The sequence below is a fragment of the Chroicocephalus ridibundus genome, chromosome 9, assembly GCF_963924245.1.
Source record: "Chroicocephalus ridibundus chromosome 9, bChrRid1.1, whole genome shotgun sequence".
In the NCBI taxonomy this organism is placed as follows: domain Eukaryota; kingdom Metazoa; phylum Chordata; class Aves; order Charadriiformes; family Laridae; genus Chroicocephalus; species Chroicocephalus ridibundus.
This window is the reverse complement of record NC_086292.1, coordinates 47,906,669-47,917,484: the sequence shown is the minus strand read 5'-3', so window position 1 is coordinate 47,917,484 and position 10,816 is coordinate 47,906,669.

The window sequence follows — 10,816 nt, the reverse complement described above, 5'->3', positions numbered from 1 at the left end:
TTAGGAACTTGAAGATTATGATACATTGCTCTCGACAGTCCGATTTTCACATCATGGAGAAGGGCAAGACATTTCCTTATTTTCAGGAAAACTGGCTCCTGGCTCTCCCTGGCATTAGAAACAAAAAACTACAGTTTTATTGATGGGGAGGTGACTGCCAGAGAGAATAAATCCTTTACCCAAGAACCGGAAAGCAAATCTTGATCTTTCAAGGTATAGTTCAGTACCTTAACCCCAAGACTATTCTAAGTCATGTATCAAAGTCCATTCTCTACTGACTCCACCAAAAAGCCTCTCAGCTCCTCTGCACTTTGAACATCTAAATTGAAGCTTTCCTAGAGCCATGGTTGTACTGGGTGAATGATAAGAAGTTACTAGCACAGCTGTCGTTATAGTGCTTGACGAGTACAGCATGCCCTTCTCACAGATGAGATCATTGCCTGCCCTGACTGGCAGCAAATTGACACTTTTCAGTGGCCACTTCCATTCTTCTCAATACAAATGAAAATATTTTTTATGGCTACACAGGGGCAGACCTGTGATGTCACGATACCGTGAAACGGATGTATGGACAACACATACAAACATGTTTAGGTCTGTAGTTTAGATTTTGTCTCTTCCCTTCCTTGTGAGCATGAGCTGGAAAAATTGGAGGTGCCCCAAACCACCATGGCTTATGATCTAACACCATCTGACTAAGTTTAATTTTATGGTGACCAGTTCCTGCTTCATAAGTCTTTGTACAACTTTTCAAGTCGAGTAACTATCATCTCCAAAACCAGTCCCAGTTCCTGGGAACTGAGAGTCACCTCCTTGCATCTGGCCAAGACACTCTCAGCACAGATAGAGCAAAAGAAAAGCCACCCCAGAATCCCCATGACTTCCCACCTGTTCAACACTCCCAATCCCAACATGAATTCATGGTGGCCCTGTTGCCAATGTTAATGGAAACCATTCAAAGAAAGAACAGTAGATAAGTCCTGAATCTGGAAGTCTGGAGGGCACCAGCCTCCGTTTCTGCAAATCTTGCTTAGAAGATATATAGTTCTGATGGTAGGTGCAACCTGTCAAGTTGAGAATTTAGTCTATAATGTGCCACAAACCATATTGCAGAAGCACCACGAGAGTTAAAGATGTTGTTGTCTTACTGATCAAAAGCTGATCTTGTGAAGTGTTTCAAAATCCACATACTTATTCAGGTTGTCTTCATAATTGCTGGACCTTATGGGCACCCAGAATAGGGTGAGCTACCCAAAATTTAAGTCATCCACATAAGGGTTTCCAAGACACATCTGTCCTACAGAAGCCCCCTGATAAAAGCTCATCAGCCCTTTTAATATTTTCAGGTTGCACCTGTATAATAATAACTGACAATTCTGCCCAGATCGGCCTCACCTGCAAGGATTTGATTGCCAGCTCACTGGTGAAACTGTGCTTATAAACACGCTCAACATAAGAGTTGAGTGAAGCTGCCAAGCCAAGAAAATACAGCTGTGTATAGCTGCTGCCTCTGGTTCATATACTGCTGAAGATCTTCAGCAGAAGGTCCCTCCAAAACACTGAGACAGTCAGGGAGGCTTTGGTTCCAAGACCACAATCAGAGGCATTCAACCTCATGTGACTAGAACCACATGGCCAAAAATCTGCTTGAGAATGGCCCCATCTTACATAGTACGCAATACCACACAAAATCCGATGCTGATCATCGGTGCCAGTACATTTCTTCTTAGCCGGTGTGAAAACATGCACCAGCCACTACCACCCACCTAACACGGCAAAAGCGTGCTGCACCGGGGGATGTGACGCAACAGGCAAAAGAGCTTATTCTCTAAGTCGCTCCTTAGATTTTCTCATTGGAAAGTGGCCCTGGATGGAACACCCCACCCCTCGCACAGCCTTCGCTGGATTTTGCCACCTCCAGGCAGTAAAGTTAAGGTGTAAAGCACAAATGTGGACTGTATTAACTCTTCCCTGTTTAATGGGATTTCAGTCAGAAGGGTGCACTCCGTGTCCTAGAAAGGCCTGGGGGCACTGCCTGTCCCTCAAGCTCCATTTTAAATGAACTTTTGGGGCAATGAGTACTGATATTGAAGATCTAGCTAAAAACCAAACATCTGTGCTGCGTAATCTTTAACCAATGCATCACAAAGAAAAACAGTATCTTTTGCAGAACTGGGAGGAAATGTGGACAGTTCCTTTCTGCACAGATTTATTGGAAACGTTTTAATAAACACAGATGTTGGGAACGGATGGCTACTGTGTAATCATGTGTAGAAAAAGCCAGAGGACAAAATATCCCTTAATGAAGACCTGAATACCATGCAATATTCCAAAACAAGTGAGGAAGAAATATGGTCGGTGTTACAAACAGAAAATCACAAGAATACAGATGCCAAGATTTTTAATTTTTTTTTAAACATTGTTTCTTTTCCCACCCCTCATTTGTAAGCTAAAGAAGAGCTTTGATCAGAACAGGCCTTGCTCTGAGCAACGTACAGAACAGATCACGAGTTCAAAAGACCTACACAGCATTTGAGTCAGTTTTGTAGAGGATTATATAAAGTTTTTAAAAACATTACATTTAGATATGGGAAGATTCTCACTATTTCTGACATCCTTATTTTATACTTACTGGTCTTGCAAGGAGCACACACACATTTTAATGTCAACAGGGACACAGATGCTTATATGAACAGCTTTTACTAGATTTTAGTCTCTGTTCTGTTCTGGTTTTGGGAGGTACAAAAAATCCCCATGAAAATATTTCTGAGGCAATGAACCCATTATGGGCCTGTGCAATTCCCAGTAACAACACTGTGATTCTGCTGTGACCAGAAATAATCCTAGATTAGCACAAATGTGGTCACTTTTTCCAAAGAAGAGAAGAGAAAAAATTGGACACTGAAGCAAATAAAATGTCCGAATTCCTGGCTTTTAACAGTTTTCAGTACAAAAATACAAATTTCAGTTTTTCCTGAACTGACTATATAATATGCTGGCAGAACATCAGAATAGCATTTTTACTGAATTTCTCCCTCCCCCTCCCTCTTTTTTTTTTTTTTTTCCTCCCTCATTTGGGACTTCCATTCACTAATCACAACTAAATAATCCCCAGGGAGAAAAAGTTATTTTTGCAAGTCCAATATCCTTGTTATGCCAGTGAACTTTGCCGAAGAATCCAAAACTCAGGCAACTTAAGAATATATTTGTAATATTCAACAAAATAATAAATTCAGCACATGACACAGGAAATAATAATCAGATGATCTCAGCCCCAGAAGTATTTCATTGCTGTGGAAATGCCAGGTTGGAGAGTTCATGTGGAAAAGGAAAAGCCTTGTAACTTCTCCAAACATCAGTCATCACTTCCAGATACCTCTAAATACAGCCATTCATTTCACACTGCAGGATATTGTATTGAAAAGCAAGGCAGGGCCAACACAGCACCTTCTACCACTAAATATGCACTGCACAAACCTTAGCTAAGTGTGTTTTTCCTATTTGGAATAGGGCTCTTTCATTTCCAAAAAAGAGCTTCATGCTTCTCGAAGAGCAAAATATTTATAGCCACATGCAAAAAAAAAAAAAAATATATAAAAGAGCTTGAAAAGGCAAACCCAGAGGTATTCCAAGATAGCTCCATGTCAAATATAGAATGACTCATCTACCTCTTTCAATGAAAATGTTCATCCTAGATAGATCAAAGGCACTAAGTACACCAAGCCCTTTTTGCTAAACCTGGCAAGAAAGTAAAAAGGTTTTCAATCAGCAGTCACTTAGTGGGAGGTCTGTGAACAAATGAAAGCCATAAGACGCTGGCATATGAAAGAGACCATCCCCTACAATGCACAAAAGGGACAATGTATATAATCTAGGCACAGTATGCAAGGAATAGAAAGTCCAGATGAATATTTTTGTGCAGCTCTACCAGATGCCATATGGATCTGATATTAGCAGTTATGCATTATTTTTGCTATAGGCTTTCAAAGATCTTCCATACTGCCTATCATTCACATGCTCTCACAGATGCAGCTTTGAAGGCTGGGACAAACGCAGCCCCTCATCTCGTTGCGTATTTACTTTCGAGCCTGGTGCAGTCTCTGTGTGCGTTCCTACCAGCGTGCAATCCATCTGAACATGGCCCACAGTAAATGAGTCTCTGCAAACTGTTATATTCTTTGTCAGGTCATATTTTACCTCTTGGGTTTCCACCTCTTCCACCACCCCCACAAAGGCTGGGCTGTGGGGGAAGGGAAACGAGAAACCACAAAACACAGGAAAGTAAAATGTCTAATTTAAAACAACCCTGACCCGCTGCAGGGACTGCTTGCAGCAGGAGAACACAAGGCTAAAGATTATCTCACACAGTGGTGTTTTGTGTTCCCTCTTCCCCCGGCAGATCCGCGGCTCCCCCGGTCCCACGCTGCCATCCCGCGGCTCCCCCGGTCCCACGCTGCCATCCCGCGGCTCCCCCGGTCCCACGCTGCCATCCCGCGGCTCCCCCGGTCCCACGCTGCCATCCCGCGGCCGCTGCGTGCCCCGGCGGCGCCGGCCCCTTCCCCCGCCGCAGCGGGCGCACAGGGCAGCCGGGCAGCCGCAGGGCGGGGGATTCGGCGTGTCAAACCACAGCCGCCCCTAACACAAGGACTCTCCTCCAAAGGGAGTCCGGGGAGGCCCCGCCGCTTGCCTCGCTCCTCGCTCCCACTCGATCCCATTAAAACTTTTGCATTTCTGGAGATAAACTTTTGGACCTCACAGGAATCACTTCCGCTCTGGCGGTAACTGGGTTATAATTCATGCAGCCCATTTCTACACCTCTGGGCATCCTTTACAGTGGTTCTAGTCCCTTAAAACGAGTGGCTCAAGGGGGCAGGAAGGGTCAGGCCAGGAGAACTGGCTCACAAAGCTCATCAGTCAGTAATTCAATCAGGCCTGTGCAGCAAAGTTTTGCTGTTTGACTGCTGTCAACAGGGGTGTAAAACAGCTTAAGTTACCTCTGCAAAAAAGGTGTTGCTATTGGACCTGCTGAAAGCAATATGCAGAAGCTCTCCGCAGTTTCCAGAGAAGCTGGAATTGTGTCTGGCACTTCAGAGCAACTGATAAATTAATTAACCCTACACTAGAAGTTCAGTTCAAAGGCAATAAAGCCACTGTGAAAGTTGAACACAACTGCCCAGATTACATGCCTGAGTGTAGATGGTGAACCCCTCCAACAATCACCGTATGGGCTTGGGCAAACCCTGCTTCCGCAGGACTAATTTCAGAGACTGTGAGCTCTCTGTGGCAGGCAGGATATAAGCGGGCCCTCCTGCGACGGTTAAATAAGAATGAACATCTCCAGGCAGCATACGTTCCACCTCCAAAGGTTTAGCACTTGTGTGTATTAACGCCAACATCTCGTATTCCTCTCACTTTACCTCACCGTTTGTGGGAAACAGTATCCTGTAAAGCCTCCTTAGCTCCTTCCCAATGTTCTTTGTCCTCCTGCTTTACTAGCTGTTGTTTACCACTTTCAGCAGCAGAGACAGCAGGCCAGGAGACCTATTTACATCCTACAGCATGGCTAATCCGTGGCCAACAAATAGCCAGAGGGACGAGTAATACACGGGCTGGCCAAGTCGTCCCCGGTGAAGAAAGCGCTGCCAGACCACAATGCACAGCCTTCAACTCGCTCCGCACTGCAATACTATGAACACAAGTAACGGGGATGACGCAGCCCTGTGTTAACACCAGCCTGACCACAGCATGGTTTCCCTCCAACTGCCTCAACACTTACTTTCCGTACACACACATCAGGGGGGCCAGGACGCTCAAGCCCCACCAGTGCAGCACTGCGAGCTCCTGCAGCTCGACAGAAAGTTTTTAGGAACTTTACACTTCATCATGAGAACGTTACAGTGAGAAAAGCTGAGTTGCAAGTTTCTTGGGTTTGGGGTGTTTTTTTGCTAAATTCTTGTAACTCTTTTTAAATAATAACTGTGCAGAGTTGAGAACTACTGCAGAAGAGAAAATCCTGACACTAATATACTTCTTAGTCATAAAGAATTCATGCATTTTACCCTATTTTGAAACTCATTAACCAAGCATTGCGTGGAAGCAATTTTTCACCAACCCTTACACTTCACCAGTAACAAACAGTTTGAAAATTTCTCTGGCTAACAGTTGCCTGCAAAGCACTTAAGATTTATAAACTTCTCATACAGTTTCTGACATTTATCATTGCTAAAGTAAATGGAAGCAATGGAATCGACTATGCATCATGAGTAATATAATGCAATATTAAAGGACACCCAGCGGAGCACTTTAGAGGCTGAGGAATCTAAATCATACACTCAGTGCTGGGAAACCATATAGGAAAATGTGCGGCACCGTTTGCTGGTTGACTGTAGCTGTCGCTGCTCAGTGTTACACGAGAGCTCAGCTGCACTGCTGGTGTGCAGGGTTCCATAATTGACAGCAATGATTTATCACTTATGTGAATTAGAAGAGAAAGGAACTGTGGAAAGAATTCCTAATGAGTGATCACAAGTGTTTCCACGCTGTCCGCCACAGCCCAAGCTAAACAAAAACTTGCAGCAAGGCAGGGAGATGGCCGAGGCAGGCGAAGAGGCTAACTCAGGCGACCGCTCCTGGGGCTCCCAGGCGGGCAGCCTGGAGCATCCCAGCTCTTTTGGGGGTGTCCACCTAAGCTACTTCATAGAGAAGGACAGATAACAGGTATGATGCTGATGAGCACTGATGAGATCTGAAGGAGATTCCCACCTTCATCTCTTCTAACTTCTTACACTTTGGAATTCTTTTCTTTTGTCCTCTTTCTGGGTTTTTATTTTACTTTTTAATCTTTGCTGCATTTCTATTCTTTCCCTTTTTTTGTTTTTTTTCCTTCAGTCCCACTGAAGATACACAGGATCATGATGTAAGAAAGAAGTCAGCCTTCCAATTCCTCTATTCCTCCTCCAATAATCTGCAAATTCTATTAGCTGAACCAATCTGGGACACCGGGATGGACTGGGCAGACAGAGGCACAGACAGAAATACTGCCTGCTAGCGCCTGGTAGCCTGGCACTCCCTGGCTGCTTGGTGCAGAGCTGCGCTGCTGCTGCAGAAGGATTTTATCAGAAGGATCAGTACAAACCCTAATCGGATTGCAGAAATCCTAAGATGAAAATGAAAGTTTAAATTACTTGAGTGTTTATCTTCATTTGTATATATTTGGCTGTTAACAAGATGGACACATGCACAATACCACCTGCGGCTGAATTATGAGTGAATTTATGAAAGGTGAAGCAATATAACTGAAACTGAAGGACAGCTGAGACCGAGTCCTGTCAGCAGAGTTACAGCAGGCATTTTTGGGGGTGATGGGAGCACCATTAACTCCACTGCTGAAGCTCAGCACCCCTTCGTTTGTGCTGATGCAAGAGTCTGTGGGTCCACACCGCAAAACCAGACCTCTGGAAAGGAGTGGGAGGGTGTTCAAGAAAAAAATATTTTTGGAGGACTCTCTGCACTGCATCAGGAGATCTTGGGATCTAGAGCTGCTGTAGAAAAGCTACATAAATGATACATGAAGGATCAGTCAAATAAAAGTCTCAAAATATTATTTAATTCATGTTTGTTTCTTTAATATCGAAATATATGTTATTCTGCTGGTCTGAAGGTCAAACAGTTATATTGCTCGTCTGGGATAATTATATGTTAGTATTAACAAATGCGCAGCTTCTGAAGTCATGAAATTGATTTTCAGAGTGCTCTGTTTTCATGTTTTTTGATAAGAAGCTTCTCATCGCCACAATTACAGAATAAAAGTTTGGAAGAAAATAGGTAAAAAAAGTCTAATGGCTCAAAACCACAAGGCAAACAACAAATTTTGAAAGTATGCTTATCTGCTTTAAACTTACGATCTTTAAGAAAATCTCATGACTTTGGAGAGCATTTTTGACTTTTGAAAGCTAGCACTTGGATACATAATATTGCTCTTCACAGCCATTTCCTTAAAATCTTTGCAGTAAACATCTGCGACTGACACAGAGAGCAAACAAGGAAGCAAGATGCGCATACAGCGAGACCGCCTCGTGTTTCCCCGTTTTGATGGTTTTGTGGCACATTTATATGTAAAGCCAGCAACGCTTTTATTAGTTAACCAATAACCCGGATCACACAGTGCAGGTAGTAAGCATATCTGCCCCAAGAAAACATAGATATTCAACTCGGCTGGCATTATTATTTACACACAAGACTGCACGGAATCTGTGCTTCTAATTCTAGCTGTGCCTGGCTGGGGCAGGTGGAGCAAATGTGAAGTTCCCAGGCAGGATGAATGTGCCAACAGGTCACCATCCCTTTCAGGCAGTTTTCAGGTCAGTCTCCCACCAATCTGATGCTACCAAGAGTAAACTTGAGATGGGTGCATGTTGTACCCTCACCAATGTCCCCAGTTCAGTCTGGCTAGAAGGAAAGAGCAGAGGATCATTGGTTTCCCATTCCCAGCTCTACCTGACAAGCTATCTGGTCATTTCATCTCCACCTCCAGATTCAACAAAGCACCACTGCATGGTCCTCCCACTAGCCAGAGGGAGGCAAAAGGTAAATCCTTATGGAGTCCTTGGCCACTAAGGACTGAAATATAGAAGAAGACTTTGAATCTCCTGCTTTCTTCTAAAAGTCAGAGATCTGTAATCAGCTGATGTCTTTGTAGGGACTGTGACAACAACTCTGTCACCAAGCCTGTCATACTACCGCTTCCCCTCTGGTGATGATCATGTCACATGCAATACTTTTGGCACACAGAATCACAGGAGAGTGCACAGGACCATATTGGGACATCTGTCATGAAAGGGACAACTAACCTTTACAACTGTTGAGGAACGTGTTTCCTGATTGGGCTTGTCTGAACACAGGTCTCATGTGAACCAGAAGATCATGGAGAGTGGGAGCCACTGACGTACCGTCCTAGATGCAGCATAGCGAGAGGCAGGAATTCAACGTGCCTCACATCAATGTAAGGTGTGGTTTCACACATACATGCATTCGTACTTGCACACACGAAAACACACCCACCCGCTCCGTTCTATATGGCAAGCTCACGGAGTGGTAAATTGTATTCTGAGCTTCTCGAAGATGTTTCAGGAAAGCATTAAAAGGAGACCATATTCTAAAAGTGTAATGTCAAAGCTTAGTCTCTATTTCTGTTATTTCCAAAGCACCAAGCCCCTGCAAGACACACACACTTAAAAAACAAAACACCATAAAAAGACCAAAGATCCCTCTGGGAATACATTCTCTGCACTCTTCAAAGCCAAATGTCCCCTCACTTACCCCCTCGTAAACTGATTAATTTCAGTGGGAAGAATCTGCTCACAAATTGGCAAATTCATGCTGTGAAAATAAGTATTCGTACACATTAACTCAGGGACAGCAAGCAAAATCAGGAGAGCCCTATGTATTTTCCTCTGTTCAATAGAAACAACAGGATTTATACTAATTCTCATTTTCAAGCTGCAATTGGTATTTAATCTGTTACCAGGCAATTTTTTTCTTGAGTCATTTTGCACATGGATCAGATGCAACCCCCTTTCCCTGAATTAAAGAGTAAATGAGTGCACCATCTGGCCAGCCCCTTGCCTGATTCAGCCCCAGCGCCTGCGGTGGTATTCCAAAATGTGAGGAATGCTCACCCAGTAGACTCGGTTCACATCCTCCCTCCTATTGACTAAAGCTGCTCTGTCCCCTTCTGGGCCGCTTTATATAAGAGTTTGGTGGGAAGGCTAGGTCTCTGAAATCTTAACCATCTTCAAATGTGCGTGTGTGTGGTCTGAGCAGGCAGCTTATGCAATGAGAAATGGGAAGCCACTAAAATGATTCTGCTTCTAAATATTTTGACCTTTATTGACATTTATAAGTAGCAGGCAGCTTAATTACCAATTAAAGGAAGTTATTAGCTACAAAAGGAGCCTGTTCTTTTTTTCCTTTATGGCTCCTTTCCCAAACCAGTGCTGTTATATGAGATTTCTGTGGCAGGACAAGGCAAAGGAGCCCAGGAGACCTAGGCTACTTTACAGCTAACCTATACAGAAATCCTTACAGAACTCAAAGAACTTTTATAAAGTGGATACTCCAGAGACAGCCCATTCAGAACAACAGAGTCTCCATTTCTGTTGGTGTTAAAGCCTGGTATTACAGCACTGCCACAATTTTCTACATGGAATTGCTTGGTGGGCATTATTGCTGGTTGGTTTTCTTTCAAGCACAACCATAATAAGGCCTATCTGAATTGGTTTTGCCTTTTTTTTTTTTTCCACCCCCACGATATGCATTTAGGGGCTGGCTTGAGGAGTTGAGAACATACAAGACTCAGCTACTGATCTTAATACATACTGTTAAAATCACTGGAAGTTCTGCCCCAGAGGTGGATGAATTCCTACAGCAAACAAAGCAGCTCCTTTAAAATCACCTAGATCCCAACTCTGCCTGCAGGATTGCATGGGCTGGTAGCTCTACGTACATTTATGGTCCCATACAGCATTAGGATTGTTTGCTGGCTGATGGCACTCCTGAGAACATCTTAATTAGAAAATCAGAAAGAGCAATGCTCTCGCATAATTTTAGAGTATCTTTCATTCAGTAAAAACAAACTAGGAGAACAGAATACCAAAACTGCAGTATGAGCAGAGCTCTGATATCTGACAGATATATACATATGCATGATTTTTTTAAACTAAACTAGTGCTAACACAAATTAAAAATAGCCTCATGAAAGAACTACACAACTCTGTCCATCCATATTATTTTCAGTTCTGTAACACACATTAATGTT